Raw genomic sequence first — 18215 nt, 5'->3', positions numbered from 1 at the left:
AAAATTTCATGACTACAGTCGAATGGGGAGAAATTTATTGCCAGCATACTAATAAATTGTATTACACAGAAGCGTGTCATAAATTTCGTACAAATTAAATTGCAATACATTTTTGGCAAACGTTACAAATATCTTAAGGACGTATTGCAGTAACTAATGTACAGAGCTTACAGAAAAGTCTGCGGAGAGACATTTCAGTATGGAATATGTCCACCCTGAACTGCGATGCAGCTCTCACAACGTCGTACCATGCTTAGCACCAAGTGATTCAGGAATTCGTGAGGCAAACTAACCCACTCCTCGAGAGCAAGGATAAGGCCTTATTCGTTTTCTGGAGGGAATTTCGAATTCTGAGGAGCGTGCTGGCCAGTCGATTCGATGAATATCCTCGATCTCCAGAAGTATCTCCACAGCTCGTGAACGATGTAGTGTGAACAATCGAATATGACATTGAAGAACTTCGTTGTAATATCGTTCACCAGTTTTTCCAGCACTTGTAGCTCGGTGCGTCCATAAAGCATAATGCGTCTCACTCCATGACTGAGCACCGCCGTATTTCCTTCACAAGAACATGCTCGTGATAGTAAGCAGTACCACTTTCATGGCAGATCAAGAATCGGAGGAAAGACTAAAACGACTCTCATCTGTAGAGCACATTGGCCCATTAATGTCTTGCACCGTTTTTATTGATAACACCACTGAAAACGTGCTCTGCGATGATCTGTGGATAAATGGACACAGACTACAGGCCTTTGGGCGTATAGGTTTCTTGTCGCAGACTTCCTTCCATTGTTTGTCGAGATATCTGCGCACCTGTACTTGAATGAAGTCGACTTGCAAGCTGACCTACCGTCGTGCGCCGATTACGTTTTGTTCGAAGTCAACCTCTTAGCAAATGTCTGGAACATATTCCATTGGTTTGAAAGGCAGTCCAGAGCCAGGATTCCAAGTTCTTCGGCAATATCAGTAATTGTGCGGCCTTCTTCAAACTTTCCAATAATTCTTCCCCGCGTGAAATCATGTAGATGATCTCTTTGAGACATTAAAAGACATCCAAGTTTGCAACTTTATTTCTTCAAACACAATTCGCTTAGCGGAGCTTTTTGCCTTTTCGTTGTTCAGTACTGCCACGTGACCCTTTGCGCGCGATTCCAATATTTGAATGTGTAACCGCTTTCTACTCGAAATCGTCAGTTATACAAATTGCTTGAATTTTCGGTTGTAATATTCAGAAATAATGTTCATCCTCAAGTTTTGGACACCAGTGTATAATATTATACATATATACATGCACATATATTATTTATAAAGACATGTCACGTGTCATTCAGACACGTTGATGAAACTCAGCTTGTGAAATCCATTTCTTCCTGGTAGGCGACATTTCCGGAAACTCTGGGATTTAACCCTCTTTGCAGTTTGAACAGTACGGTAGATGTAATCCTGAGTAATGAAAATAACTCATGCGGAAAATGATAAGGCAAATAAAATAAATGCTATGTAGCTGCATATGTCATTTCCATCCTTCAAAATTCTTACGCTTGAAGTAACTACTTCGCTTCCTAAAGAAAACAGTCACAACTAAAACTCAGGGTTTTGTAATCTTTTATGTTCCGGATAAATTATTATATTCCGGATAAAAAATATCCGGAATATAATAATTCTGGATATTTTTCTTGTTGGATTACGAGTTTGCTTGGTTTAATTTGGTTGGAAATTATTGACGAAGACATGTATTATGAGTGAAGTATATTATTAAATTAAGAGGATTAAAATCCCTTATTATTTTACAGCCACTATGCGAAACTCTAAGATCGAAAACTACAATTTAAGAGTTTCATGCCGACGAACTATCGGCGAATCCAAGCGTAAGTGACCACCTGATAGTACCACACCAAGGCAACTCGAAGCAAAGGTGGAGCAAGCTCCCTCACTATCCTTGATATTTTCTCATAATGTAAAAACTCACAGCTCCTCAAAAAAGGTTGAAACCGGTCTGGGTTGAAAAAGGTTGAAACCTCTCCTCATAATGAAAAGCAGTATTACATCTCCTAGGAGCTGTGTGTTTTTACATTGCGAGAAAATATCAAGGATAGTGAGGGAGCTTGCTCCACCTTTGCTTCGAGTTGTCTTGGTGTGGTACTATCAGGTGGTCACTTACGCTTGGATTCGCCGATAGTTCCTCGGCATGAAACTCTTAGATCGTAGTTTTCCATCTTAAGTTTCGCATACTGGCTGTAAAATAATAAGGGATTTTTATCCCCTTAATTTAATTAACTTAGCCAGAAACAAATAGCCTTTGTCTTTTCATCGGAGTATATTATGTCTGTTAACTGCGTGTTTCTATTTTGTCTGTTTTGCGGATTAAAAAAATATATTTACTCGGGGGGGGGGGTGACACCTCCGTACGAAACCGGCTACTCCACTAAGCAGCTGGAAAGAGATACATTTCTTCATGACTCGGATGTGATTCGAATCCAAGTCTCTCCAACTGTTCTCGCAACTGCTGTGATATGGGAGAGATTATAAGTTGTTCTGATCATTTGAAGAACAATCATCTCGTTTGGCATTAATTAATAAATAATAAACTCTTCTTGTTTTGTTCTCCTTAGAAGTACACATGTAAAAATATAAAGTACATATATTAAAACTATTTTTTTCATGCATATACGATTGTACTCATAGCTTACTGATCATGCGTAACAACAGATGACTAATCGCATGCTCTTTACAATCAAAAAATCATATTTATTTATTATTTGAAGTGCATTATTCTCTACTAGTTCAAGGTACGATGTGATGAAGATTTAGTATAGTTTTTTATTTTTTAAACTCATAACTAAAAAAAAATTAATTTAAAGAAAAATAATTACTCCAGTTGCCTCATTTGTATATCCTGTTTTATATAAACCCTCATGTGTATTCTATAATGTTCGTTGATATTTTTGTGTAGGTTGGTGTACATAGAGAAAGTCCCTCAATATATTTCTATTTGTTCTATCACATAAACGTACTACAAAAAAAAAAAAAAACTACGATTATTTGTCCAAAAGTTTATTTGAAAAACGGTCTTGTGGGAAATTTGCGTATGTCTATAAATGAAATACACCATAGAGCAATAGGACTGTTTCGGATAATACAGTTACTGTTTTCCTAGGTAGGAGGACATAAAACGCGGAAAGAACTCGCCGTACTAATAGTACAAACAATGCATTGATCGCTCAAGACTTGGCTTGATTACGAAGGAAATGCTTCGGAAACCTTGCAAGTTACCAACCTCCAATGCGGAATATGTTGCCCAACAGCTGTTTCCTGTCTGGATGAAACATTATTCAGAATACGATCTACCTATAGAATTTCACATTTCCATGGATTTCAGTTCTATGGCTGCGAAGACAGAGAAGTAACTTCTGCAACCAGCTATAAATATATTGATCCTTGTTGTGGATAGGATGTCCCCTCACCCTCCAAAAAAGAGAGGGAAATTTAGCATCGTTGTGTTGCTGGTCCTTCTGCATTTGAACGCTTACAAATAGCGAATTTTTTGTGTCAACCCAACTTGTGAAAGAAGCGGCTTCCTAATCAAGTCGCGACATTTTCTCTTCGGTTAGAAAGACCTGAGTTTGAATACAGTTTTTGTATGTGAGGAAGCTTTATAAGGTATTTCAGTAGAAGGTGAACTGGCAGGGTGCAATATAGACAATATATATGCATGTAATTAACAGACACAATTACATAGAATTACCGTATATTTCCGTGTATAAGACGATACTTTTTTCTAAAATTTTTAGACAAAAATTGGGGATCGTGTTATACACGGGGGTAACCGGTTGAGAGATCTGCGGTTGTCGTGGCGAAACTGCCGGTACCTCGTCTGCGCAAACAGGCTTCTGCCAATCACTAGCCTTTGTTAACTCTGTCGATTGACGTCATTAACGGCTGATTCTCAATAAACCGATCAGAACTCTGAAAGCATTCATACTTCTGCAACTCGTTGGCCGGGCAAGTTAATGCATTAAAAATATTTTGAGCACTGGCTCATAAAAATGCACGAAATTAAAAAAACGATTGCTATATTCTTCGAAATTCAAGTCAAAAGTCATCAATTACGCAAAAGAATATGGAAATAAAGCTTCAAAGAGACAGTTTGGACCTCCCACTGGGTGTATGATTAGAGACAGTGGAGATGTTTAAAATATTGATTTCTTAATTTTGGGTTCGAAAAAGTAGGGTTCGTCTTATACACGGAAAAATACGGTAATTACATTATCCATGGAAGTTGAGAATGAATGCAGCCAAGAAAAGAGTGGCAGCTGTGCGTGATTGGAATGGATTACTTTTAGAGGTGGTGAGTGCAGGTAAGCAGGTAAACCGACCCCGTGAAGACACAGGCTACAGTCACAGGATATAGTACGGCAAGGAAGGCAACGGGGAACCCACCTTGCTCATAATCCTTTCCCTAGTATGGTAGCATATAGCTACCCCCACCAGCCGTATGGCTGAGGGAATAGAATAGAATAGAGTGCAGGTAGTGTGAATGAATTCAAGAGACGACATGACCGGTGGTGTGGGTGATATGTGGGCTCCCTCGATGAATCCTTGATTCCTTGCCGTTCTCTTATAATAATAAAAAATTAAAATCACTGTTTCAGTGGTCTCTACCGTAATTCTAACCAATCACAATCCAGAAAGCGAGAACCGTAGGTTGGTCGACATCCCCCTTTTGGATCTCAAACATTGCTTTTGATCCAAATGACACGTTTTGAGCGTCCAAATGAGCAGACTAGTCATCCCATCTGTACAAAATGACACCAGAGATAGTTAAATTTTAGGTAACATGCATCTGAGTTTAAGTATAATTAGAGAAACTCACGTATTCCTACACTCGATCGTTGTAGGGTGGAGTATTTCGAGTACTGCATTTTAGCATTGATTATGCGCAACAAAAACATTATGAGCTATGCTTAATTAAAAAAATATTATCTCCCGCAAAGTCTCAGATTCATGCATTCTTAATATGGTGGTGACAAGTGTATCCCTATATATAAAACAGGAGTTCATCTCATCCTCGATAGTTGCTAGCGTGATGCTTAGAGACAATTTTGATGATTAGGTCAACGCCCATGGCAACAATGTAATGATAACTTTCTTAATTAGTGTCATGTGAGAAAGGATGCCATAAAAATAATTAATATTCAGTGTTCATTGGGAAATGCTAACAAATATAATTAAAAAATCTGGACTTACATCCTTCAAAAATGATTGAAAAAAAAAAAAATAATAAATAGATCGCGTGCAATAGATCGATTAAATCCCATAGTAACAGGGTGGTTACTATGGAGACCTACTTCTGATCCAAGAATGTGATGGCGAAGTTATCAATAAATATAAATAAATAATATACGGGTCCTTTTTCTACAATTTATTTCTAAAGGGAGGGTTCAAATAGTTTTGAAGACTCCTTTCAAAATAATAAAAGAAAACCAGATTTTGTACCCTCTCTGAATATCAACTACTCCCCTTTATACTTAACATACATTACATTGAGCACTTTAACCCACCTGAATATGCAGGAGTGTGCGGAAGAATATTCAAGTCCTTGTTTTGTAGTTGCAAGTGATAGTGAACTAAGTTGAAGCTTAATTTATCATTTTTCCGTGTTTGTGGTGTGTTTCAGAAACAAATATGAATGCGCGATGTCAAGCCTTAACGTAACCAGCGTTACTTCCTGCACCTAACAGAGTCAAGCATACGTAAAGCACGTAAACAGTTGGGTACAGCACGCAATTTACTTTTCTCATACCATTGTTCGTTGCCATGGTAGCATTACAAATGTTTAGCGATTGTGCTCATGTTTCCAGCGGATGACAGCACAACAAAAGCGTGCTAGATAAATTGATAACAATTGGTTTTGTCCTCAACCAGCACAGATAATAGTGGCTATTAGGACACAGCACCCTGTTGCCCCGAGTAACTGGAGTTCTTTGTTGTACTTTTTATTTTATTTTTTTTATATTTTTTTTTTCAGGAATCGAAATTGTAGTTTTCAAATGCAATATTGCTTGATTTATTTACTTATTTATTTGAAAATTACTAAGTAATGCAAAAATATAGTGGTCCTCGTTGTTGTTTAATGAATATATATATATAAATGATAACAGACTGCAACAGGAAAAATATGGGACAGCTCTACTGGCTGAACAGAGCTAACCATCCGCAGCCATGTTCACAATGGAAATGTAACTAGAAGTATGAGAGAACATTTGATGCGCTTGGTATACTTCTTTATAATTTCAAATAATGCACAAAGAACTCTTGTTTATTCGGAGTCTTTTATGTCCTCTGCATTTTAACATCGATTGTAAAGCTCTCAAAGTATAAGAGTTAGCATTTCAAACTGTTTGGCTTGTTAAATAATTCTTGATTGCGGATTGCTGTCGGGAAGTATTCTAAGACAATCGTCTACTCAGTATACTGAATGCAATACTTCTCGAAGTCTTATGTCTGAAAATATAAAAACCATTACTGATTAAGAAGAAAAAACAACACTGGCTTTTAATGCTCGGGTTTGAGCATTAAGGGATTTGCATTTCTTCAAACAGAAAATTGCGAAGATTGTAGTTTGCATGTTTGCATCTTTGCATAGTTTGCATCAACTAAGCAATTGGCATTTTGCATTCTTTAGGATTTTATCTAGACTCGAATGCCATTCTGCATTACCAGAAAGCTGAAGATAAGATTCCACAAATGTGAAGCATAAAGTACCTTTAATTCAAAGTTACTTATGTATCGATTACATGACAATCAAGTACAGCATAAAGATATCGAAGAAATGTCACTGTGTATGACTATCAGTGAACACACAGAATGAATGATGCTGAGAAGATGAATGGAAATTTGAGTGGAGCGAACTTTAAGGCGGAGATCTTTCCAGTGACTTCAGATGTAGTTGAATTTATAAATGACTCAAGAAGAGATTGAATTTAAATATTTCTCAATTAATGACATAAATAACTTTTTAACCGATCACAAACGGAGGTGAAGTTTATTTATTTATTTTTAACTACGGAAACTTTTTTTTTTTTTCTTCTTCTCTCCTGAAAAGACAAGAACGAAATCACGCGAAACTGAACACTCTTGATATATGGATGCATCGTTGCTTTTAGTTATCATCGACCTGGAAGATAACAAGGTTTAAGTGAAAAGAACTTACATACCTTCACTATACGAATGCCATAAAGGTGTGCTTGTATATTATAACATATGCTTTATGGCATTCGTATAGTGAAGGTATGTAAGTTCTTTTCACTTAAACCTTGTTATCTTCCAGGTCTAGCTACTCACTGATGAGACCTCAAACAAGGTTGAAACCGGTCTGGGTAGTGACCTCTCCTCATAATGTAATTACAGTATTACATCCCCTAGGGGCTGTATTTTTACATTGTGAGAAAATATCAAGGATAGTGAGGGAGCTTGCTCCACCTTTGATTCGAGTTGCCTTGGTGTGGCACTACCAAGTGGTTACTTACACTTGGATTTGCCGATAGTTTTTCGGTATGAAACTCATAGATCTTAGTCCGAGTTCTTAGAGTTTCGCTTACTGGCAATTAAACATCAAAAGATTTATATCTCCTTCATTATAATTACTAATTTAATACGTGAATCACACACGTGTGTGTGTGTGTGTGATATACGGAAGGTCAAAGAATATATATGCACATCAGTGCCGTGTCTGGGGTGCTGGTGAGGACTCAGTTTATCTACGTTTTTTTTTTTTTTTTGAGGAGTTGCAAGTTGTTTTGAAATATCTCTTGCGGAAGGCCGTTCCAGAGAAACCGGAGGTAGATGAAATAAAAAAAGAAGAAGAAGAAAAAGAAGGTTCGGTGCGTTTGCAGTTGCATAGTGAGGGAATGCTGGGTAGTTGTATTAACAGGTGCAACAGAAAGTGGAGGAATGAAGTTCGGTGGAGTAATTTGTAGTATACCTATATACCATTGACGAATCTATAGAATTGACATAGAGTGGAAAAATTGCGCCTGTGATCTGTAAGAGAGGGATCATCATTGAGCCAAATTGCTCTCCTCTGGACAGCTTCAAGAATGTTTTAAGAAGTTTTACGTGCTCCATCCAGTATTCTAAGCATGGGCGGATTTGAGATTTGTGTATAGTTAAGAGTTTTTGATGGGTGTAAAATAAACTCTTGAACGAAAGAGAATGCCTATTTTTTTGGATGCTGAGGAGGCTGTTGTTGTGATGTGTTTGTGTCGGAAGAGGCTGGAGGTGAATATTAGTCCAAGCAGAGAGAGATCTGATCTTGTCTATGATTTGTGTATTACTGTGGGTAAGGATATGTAATCTGAAATTTCTTTTGCGAGAGAAGAGGCAAGACTGTGTCTTGGTGGCATTGGACGCGGCCAGATTGCCTTCGCTCCATTGAAGTACGTAAATCAATGTTTAAGCACTAATTGTAGATGATATTTTCACGTGGGACGTCTGTGCTTTGCATAGTTGTCAAATGATTAGGATAAGTGTGCTATCGTCAGCAAAGCTGTGGATAGGATTAGTAGTGATCGAGAGTAGGTCATTTATGTAAATGAGAAGGAGAGTAGTGAAAGGACAGAGCCCTGAGGTACTCCTGCAATGGTGGCGAAGTTCAACGCCATCAACCATGACAGGCAGTGAACGACCAGACCTGGCAACCCAGTAACAAAGTTGCTATCATATTTTATCATTTTTAATGTTTTAATTCTTTTTAACAAATTCGTAAGAGTGAAAGAATATAACATATTTTTGTCGGCTTTTGAGAATGCATTGCTTTTATGCGAATCTCCTACGAAATTAAAAATCTGTTTTACCTTAGCACCGTTGGGTGGTGGGCTGATGATTAGCTATTCCAGAAACCATTCTCTAGATACCAATCTTTTTCAAGTTTCTTCAGGCCTCCAATCGGCAGTGTGACGGTCTAACCCGAGTCAACTAAAAAGGAAAAATGCAAGAAAAAAATATTTTATTTCTTTATTTATTTATGCTTTATCATATTCTCTTGGTCCGCGTGGTTAGTCTAGTGGCCTTGCGCTTCGCAACCATATGCCTGGGGAAGGAGTGTCCTGGGCTCGATTCCCGTCGTCAACGTGAGGAGCTTAAGGATCTGCCATAGCCAAGTTAGCCGGTCTTGGGCGTGGACAGCAGGGTTTTTCTCCCCAGTTTATCTGGGGTTTTTCATCCCGCAAGCAGGCAAACCTGCCCCCTGAACACACGGAATTACAGCCATAAATAATTAACCCCCCCCCCCATGAGGGAGCTCAACTCGTCCCAATAGAGACGGGGGGGGGAGGGAGGAAACTCCATATGAATAAATAAATAAATATTCTCTTGAATGAACGTTCAGGTGTTTGAAACTTGAAATAAAACGTCTTAAATTCAAAATAACTTGAAGGAAACTCAAGCATCTGAAGAAAAATAAAAGATAAAGAAAACTGCTTTGTTTTCAATAATAAAACACCTTACGATCTTCTGAGTAATTTGCGAATAATAATGCTGGATTTTAATATCCACTTGAGTTATATAATTTTTCTCAAAATTCTATTTCTTTCTAGATGGAAATAACGAGAATTATTTTCAAGCCAATAGTGTGTCTTAAAGCAGTATGCAGAAAAAGGAATACATTTTAACACCATATATTTCCTTCTCTCTCTCTCTCTCTCTCTCTCTCTCTCTCTCTCTCTTTGTGTGTGTGTGTCATACTTGTACATCGTACCAACTCAAGTTCGCTACTATTTTTGACCGTTAACCTCACTAAATCTTTTGAAAGGCGTACAGCCTGATACCTTTACGATAAGAAGTCAGTCCTTGGGGTCAGTAAGCTTGTTATATTTCTTCTTATATATTATAAGCTTCGTTTATCATACAAGTATAATATTTATCAATGGCTGCCCATGTCTAAGAATTTCTTTGCCTTGGCCTTTAAGAAAAATTACCAAATCCCCCCCCCCCAAAAAAAAAAATTCGTTGCGACAACCCTCACCGCATTTGTTCTCTGTATAATACACTGGATTAAGTTCATCTATCAAAGAGTGCCTCCAACTAGGCGATGCTAATTAGAGTAAGTGCGGACTAGGTATGGACGATGAACTTTACCCTTTAGCATCTTGTTAGCCTCTCTAACTTACCGTAAATCACAGAAATTAAGAGAATCAATTGAACTGCGTTGAAAGACACTGCAGATATTTCAGGAAAACACCAACTGTGAAGATTAATAACGTGCTGTATTCAATTACGTGCACTTCAACAGAATCTCGTTACTTCAGCAGAATCACGGTAAGAGATTCATGAAGCTCGCCGACTACCAGAATAATAAACACGCCGTGCACGGTTAAGATTTGTTAATTTAATCTTATAATCCCCATTTGCTGACTGTCCTTCAGTATCCAAAGATAACTGTTACTCTCCTGAACGCAAGTATATTTCCTTTAAGACTTCTGGATGTTGTCATGAATGTCAATGCTATGAAAGGAAAATGTCAAACTGACGACCTCGCTATGTCAGATGCTATCAGGAGTTGGTGGAAGACTTATTTTACAGGCTATCAACCCCAGGGGTCAAAAGAATTCTTTAATACAGCAGTAATTCTTCCTTTAATAAGTGTTTCGTTACATGCCCTTAAACAAACAGGAAATGGAACGTCACGTGAACCACGTGTGCCAACATTAAACACGTAGTTAAAATACCTTATAACTACCACACGCTTCTCCCTTTCCCACATGCCAGTAGTTACTGAAGGTCTGGATTCGAGTGACGTAGCCATCATTTAATAAATTCGCCAATTGCTTTCCTGTATCTTGAATAACTGTTAGAGCCATTTGAAAACGGACGGGAAGCTAATTCACTGTAGTTTAAGGCTAACAAGAACTCGTAATAGGGCTCGGTGCAACAGAAGAGCAAAAATTTAAATAAATCAGACAATGCATGGGTTGCATAGAACCATAAGTGATTTTGTTATCAGCTTTCCTACAAGTTTTCCACTGTAAACGAGTTAAGATACGTCCTAATGTATTTCAATAAATTGATGGCACAAGATGTTTGGCGCTAGGAAATAGGGGACTTTTCTTTCCCGCTCCTTGACGAATTATCAAACATTGACGAAATATGTTACTAATACGCTGGTGGAATAACCGGAACGCGAGATTGACGGGGATTAGTACTTTTTTTTTGATTGGTCAAAAAAAAAGTAAACTAGTCGCTATTTCTTTTAAAAAAAATAGACTCCCTTTGAGGCTATTTTTAATGGTCTGATAATGTTGTTAGCTACATTTTCCCACAAACACACTAACACATGACATGATTTTATTAACAGGAAAAAAGAATTAGCATTTTAATTCTATCAACCCCAACAAATTATGTGGATCATTTCTCAACATGGTCTCATTGATTTTGAACAAAGGAGTGCATGTTGGTTGGTTGGTTGGTTGGAAAGCGAGGTATGCCCAGTCTAATTCACTTCTTCATTGCTAATAAAATGCCAACTATTAAGAACACAATTATGACTAATATGGTCTACCATCTGTAGTCATTCATTCATCGTGATGTGCGATCTGACCATTCTTCGTCAGTGATATTTCTCCGGCCATCTTAGAACACATGAATCCACTCACTCACGGAGGCTCCGCTGAAGCCAAACACTGTCTCCTAATGTGTTTCAGGTTTCCTTCTGCATAAAAATCGAATCATCGTGTGCTATTCTTTAGTGTTGGTAGTCAACGGAGTCAGCCATGTTAACATAGGTAATCCAGCAAAGAGATGATCAATTAAGAACAATACCAAGCTTAGATGACAATAAGATTTCATGTTTAATAATGGTTTCGTTTTCAGCAGTAAGGTCAAGTGAAAAAAAATTCTGAGTTAATTATCCTCATAATTTATTTCATCAGTTTACCAACAACTTCATTCATCGTATCCAATAGTTTTTCAAATATCCTAGCATTCCAGAAGTTGCCGTTTTTATTTCTGGAAAACATTATTTCGGAACTATAATGATTCTTAAAAGCAATATTAGCTTGCTCTATTTTTAGTAACTAATTTAAATTTTATACAGAAATGCATTTTACTTTCGTTATTATTACTTGCTATTTCCATGTACTCACACACCTTACGGTTCTAAAAGCCTTTCTAAAGACTCGGGACTACAACCGCTCCATAATCTTCTTTTCCCTACTCCACTTACGAAAGATATTCTCAAATGAAGGAAAATTCATTTGAGAATATCTATCATGAATTGAAAAAATGTTCATTAAGGAAATCCTCTTCCATAATGTAAAAGATTCAAACCCAGGTTGTTTTTTAATCCAAGAACACACATCAGAAAAATATACCCAGAAATTATTTATATGATCATTAGAAGTATTATATCTAAACATACACTTGAGAGATTTTATTAAAGAATAAATATTTGGTGAGAATAATTGGAACAAACATTTCTCTCCAAACACTTTTTTAATTTCAGGAGCATATTTCAGTTTATTCAAGCTCAGTATCTCATTAGCTTTAATACCAATTATATTATTGCGAATAACTAGCTATACATAACAGTTAATCATATTTTGTTTCTAAACATATATACAGTACACTTATGAGCCAAAGCATTATGATCGCTTACACTAGTAGCGTGTTGGGCCTGCTTTACCCAGATAACCGCTTACATCCTTCATGGCATTGACTCCGCTAGACCAGTGCTTCCCAAACTGTGGGACGCGGCCCTCTTGGGGGCCGTAAGTTCTGTTGTTGAGGGGGGGGGGCGTGAAATAATGAAAACAAATTTAAAATGTTTTAAGACTAAGTAGATTTTTTAAATCTTAAAAGAAACGTATTTAATTTTTATTATTTATTATTTCTTTTTTATTCTTATATTTTAATGGAAAAAATTACACATTAGTGTTGGTTCACAAATTTCGCTTCTTGCGTATTTCGGTTAATGAATATTAGCTCTTATATGAATATTAGTAAATTACTTATAATATTAGTAAATACTTGCATTTAATGAATATTAGTAAATATATGCTTATTCATATAAGTTTCATTTCAAAGGTATTCGTAAGAAGCACAAAAAAAGATTACAAACACAAAATCTTGAATATAAATTGTATTGAATATAAGTACAATAAATATTATAATATATGTCTGTATTATGATTTTTTTTTTTTTTTCGATGGGGACCGTGAAATATTTTAATTTTTCCAAAGGGGGCCTTGGCATCCATAAGTTTAGGAAGCACTGCACTAGACCACGGAAGGTGTACTGGAATTTACAGTAATAGATTTCACAATAAATCCTTTAGAATTGACTGTAAAATTAATAATAAATGCAACGTAGAAGATTAAGTGCATTTTTATGATATCTGGAAACTCACACATAGGGACATTAAGAATGTGTAAAACAAATCATACAATGCAGAACAGTAATTGTTGTGTGTACAACCTCACTTTTCCTAGATTATCCACAATTAACATAAACTTTTTCGGCTTAAAAATATTTTTTTAAAGAAAATTGTAACTTTATAAGTTGTTTTAAGATAAAAGTAATAAACTCTTGGGGTTTAAAGTATTAAGGTATGGTTTATGTGAGTTCTATGGTTTAAAGTAATTAAACAGAACGAAACTGCGTACAAAAATGTGTTTCTCAAAGGATTCCATTAACAATTGTTTTCAGAGGTTTAATCACGAGAATGTATTCTCTCCCGGTAATAGTTAAATTGTAATGATTACGCACACCCATATGGGATGAACAAGAATCCTTTCTACTGCATTGAACAAGTGAGGTGAACTCAAAGGAACGATCAGGAAAATTACTATGCTGAAGGTTCTTCACTTCAAGACTTGCATAACCTCTGTTGCATTATCGAATTAAAAGCTTCGGAAGCTTTCTTCACCCTCCACGGAAAGTGTTCAATTACTAACTTTATTAACCCAAAAATATGTGAGTGTTAACCGAGATATTTGTCTTATCTCACTCACTCGCTCAATCAGAGACAATAGTTTTAAAGGTTCACAGCCTGGAACCATAACATCCATTAACGAAAAAGTCAATTTATTTAAACAGATGTTTACTTTGTAAGTAATTTAATTAATTCGTATTAAAAATAAATTATTTAAACTCTTTAATTTATTTGCATAGTCAACTCCGAGGGTGCATTTTTTTCGAAGTTTAATTTTTTCCTATGAGGCACGATTTCATTTTGTTCTATATAATAAATAATAAATGAATAATAATCCACTCATTTTTAAGAATTCTTCGTCTTTCTATGCATCTCTTTGAGGATTTTTCAGTCTAGAAATTCAATAAAAAATCTATTAAATTTATTGAATGTTTAGGAATCGCGACGGCGTATAGACGTTTGTGATATATAATATGCGAACTAAACGTACGTATTTGCAACCCGAACATGTTTTAACAAATCTGCTCTTAAATTTTCAAGCTGCTTTTTTTTTTCTAAGCATATTCGCTTAATCATAGAACATCGTTAAAAAAGTCTTTGGACGAAACGAAAAATTGTCGAAACTTTAAAGAAGTCTGGAGAAGACGGTCCAGTGAAACGAGCTACACTTGCTACAGTAGATTCAGGCAGAATCGTTTCTAGGCAACTGGAGGACTTCTTGACATCAAACACTATTGTTCTTCTCTATCACCGGACTTCTCACTGATTTCCTGAACAAGGATGCTGTTGACTGGAATGAAGACGAGTCATTCCAGTCAACAGCATCAATGCATGAAAGTGGTCAACGACATAGCAGAAAGATGGGTGGCGTGTGGCTGTAATGGACGAATATGACAAACTGCACACCAACGATGAAGACCAGAAGCAAGTTATTTTATATTGGACGTAAGTGATAATAGACTTGAATAATAAACTTTCATTTTGTCATTTCCTCCATAACTGAAAATTGCTAATTAAATATAAAAAAAAAATGAAAAATTCACTTTAGGGCACTATATTTTTTCCCCTTAGGTAAATTAAAAAAAAAAAAACATATTAAGTAATTTTATTGGGAACAATATTAAAAACTAATCGTCTCGATCCCTAAATATACTCTAAATCGTTTCAAATTTTCACAGATTTTTTTTTCTTATTATTGCGAAAATAATGAGCAGGTGCCTTATTTTAAGACGCATCATAAATATTGTATGTGTGTGTGTGTAATCCAATCATAGGTTAAGAATTCTCCGTCTTTTCATGCATCTCCTTCAGGATTTACCTAAGCTTCTTTCTATTCTTTATTTGTTCATCACACCGTTTTATAATAAATCCTGGAAATAAACAGACAAAATTTCCATTTATTTTTCGTAATCTTTCGACTGCAAAATTAACACCCAATAAGGAATGAGTAAGGTGCATAATGAATGCAACTGTGAGTGTGTGTTTGAAAACGGTAAGTCAAGTTTCATTATAAATTATTGTACAAATGTATAACACAAAATAAAAATTCTATGTTTTTCCCTTAGGTAACCCTCACTCTTTGATTCTGTCTTGTTTACAAGGAAGAATGTCTCATTTGAGAGATTTCATTTATCTCAGCATGCCACACAAGATGGGAACAATGCGAAATAAACAAGAAAAATTGCACCAGCTCAGGAAACGGTAAATAGGTGTGACCTGATAATTATCGGATGCGACCTGTTTTCTTCATTCTTTTCACTCACAGATTTGGTCGTAACTTCTACATGTAGTAAGCAAAACTCTTGAAATGCTTATCATTGTGAGGTTTTTGTGTTTATTCGGCAAATCTGTTGCCATGGTAATACGGGAGAGGCATGGACAGTTAAACTTTTACCGATTGTCTATTTAGCAATGACCGAAAAAAAAAAAAAAATTGATGCTATTAAGGAAAGATTGTCTTGAATAAATATTAATAATTAAATGCGACTTGGGGATTATGATTGCGCAAAGAAAAATTATTTTCCAAAAGTATTCACTTTGCCGAAAAAGAATTTCGAAGAATGGCCAGGAAAAATCAAATGTTGCAGATAGAACAAAGAAGAGGATAGGAATTAAAATGATTAAAAAGGTTAGTCAATCTTTCACGCAGGTAAGTAGTTTTTATTTTTTTTTCAGTCCAAGAAACCAGAATTTCTAACCCGGCGTTAGTAAGGTGGGGTGGGGACCTCGGCACACTTTACACCTCTGCACACTAAACTTGCTTGCGCGCAACAGCCTGTCGTCTATACTGTATAACTTTGCTATACAGTCATGCTTCTTTCGAGTCTATGACACCCCACCTTACTAACGCCGGGTTAATCTCGCAATTTAGAAAACGCTACTGGACAGCCATATTTCAACAATAATACCGTTAATGTTTAGGAACAAGAGAACTTGAACTCACCTACCGGCGACGACTAGTGAAAGAAATCGGCTACCTACCGATTTACAAAAGTTAGAGCTAAAGGGATTCTACTGTACCCTTTGAGAAATAAATTCAAATAAAAATAAAATAAATAAATATATGAATGTCTTATATTTTAGGCAAGTACAGTAGTTACTCAAAACTGCCTAGCAATGCATTTTTTTTTTTTTCATTTATAGTAGTTTTATCTTTCTTCACACCGTAACTTAGTGATCTGCCGTACAATATTCTCTGTTTCGTTTTTTATTTCAGAGCACGTCTTTCTCCATGAGGACACATTCATCACCTCTGCTAAGAGCATCTTCATTACTCTGACCTTCCGATGTCCTTTGCTTCCTTCACTTTTCAATAAGCTTGTCAATCTACTAATGTTGTCTCAGTGGCAACTTCCAACTCCCTGAAGTCATCTGACACTCTTCGGTTACACAATGCACGTGCATCGGTAGCCTTTCCATTCGAATGACTTACCATCACGACAGTTTCCTCTTACGTGTTTATAAATCTCAGACTATCACGTCATTATCTTCACATTATTGTAATATAAGTGACCGTCTCGCGTGCTTATTTTGGACTTCCCAACATCCTATGATAAGTAATTTGCATAAATGCAATTACCATACCACTAAAAGTAGATTTATGTTTTACGCTGTTTAGATATATAGCTATTGGTATGCGAGGCGAATGCTTTTTTTTTTTTTATGTTTTATGGCAAGCATTAATTGACTTAAACACCTGGAAATTAAATACGCCCCTTTTCGTTCTGTCTGACAGTTAAAGTAAGAGAAATGTTATCGCTGTTTATGTGTGGCAGATGACGGTCTGTCTTAACTGAGTTATAGTTGAATGGTAAACACACTTTATGGTCATTGACTGTACATTAGAACAACCAAAGAAGATCTATGAAAGAGAGAGAGAGGTCACGTATGTGAATAAAGGTTATCTAGATATTTAAGAAATTGGTTAACCTCCGATTGCATTTTGAACAGTAATCTAATCTTGGTGTATTCACAAAACCACGAACATTTTCACCCGCTATCGCAATCATCAGTTACGATAAAGAAAAACAGAAAGGGTACTTCATTAGTTCTTCGACAAATGGAACTCTAATCAGGACAGCTCCACAAAACTAGAAGAGGAAAAACAATACGCACGTAAACAGAGATTTAACTGGCTATGGGGGGGGGGGGGGTATTTAAAGTGTTTTCTGTGCTACACAGTAAGGTAAAGTTTGTGTCATTATTAACTGGGAACCATTGTTCGGAAGAAGAGTAGCTAATGTATAATTAAATATAGTAGTATGAATAATAGCATGAGCAGCATTAAATAGAATAGCATGAATAATTATATATATATGTTAAAGATACCAAGCAATTTTATAAGCTAGGTTTTTAATCCTTTTTCCCAAGTAAGCAAACAGACAAGTAAGTCAAGTTTCGGCTGCACGTATTGCGTGCTTGGTATCATATATATACTGTATATATCCTAACATTAAATTCTGACTTCTATTAACTGACAGATGTCTATTATACATGCCTCGTCCCATCATTATAGATATCAAAAAGTGGGTACTATTTTCCACACTAGGAGCAAGAGCCCGACATGAGACCAGAGAAATGTCTAATGAAGAAGAAAAACAGAGGATTCACCACGCTTCTACATATTAGCTCTATTTCCATGAGACTAGCAAAAATACTTTAGGAATATAAAATCAAAGTAGTATTTACCGCCTTTATCAAGATGAGATCATTACTTTGATCCACAAAACCTCGACATATCCTCACTCCAATATCCGGGTGTTTAACGGCCATGGTGCGATTGCAGGTC

This window comes from Typopeltis vanoorti, chromosome 1, assembly GCF_054136105.1.
Source record: "Typopeltis vanoorti isolate ZY-2024b chromosome 1, IOZ_Tvanoo_1.0, whole genome shotgun sequence".
Classification (NCBI taxonomy): domain Eukaryota; kingdom Metazoa; phylum Arthropoda; class Arachnida; order Uropygi; family Thelyphonidae; genus Typopeltis; species Typopeltis vanoorti.
Note: the sequence above shows the minus strand (reverse complement) of the source record.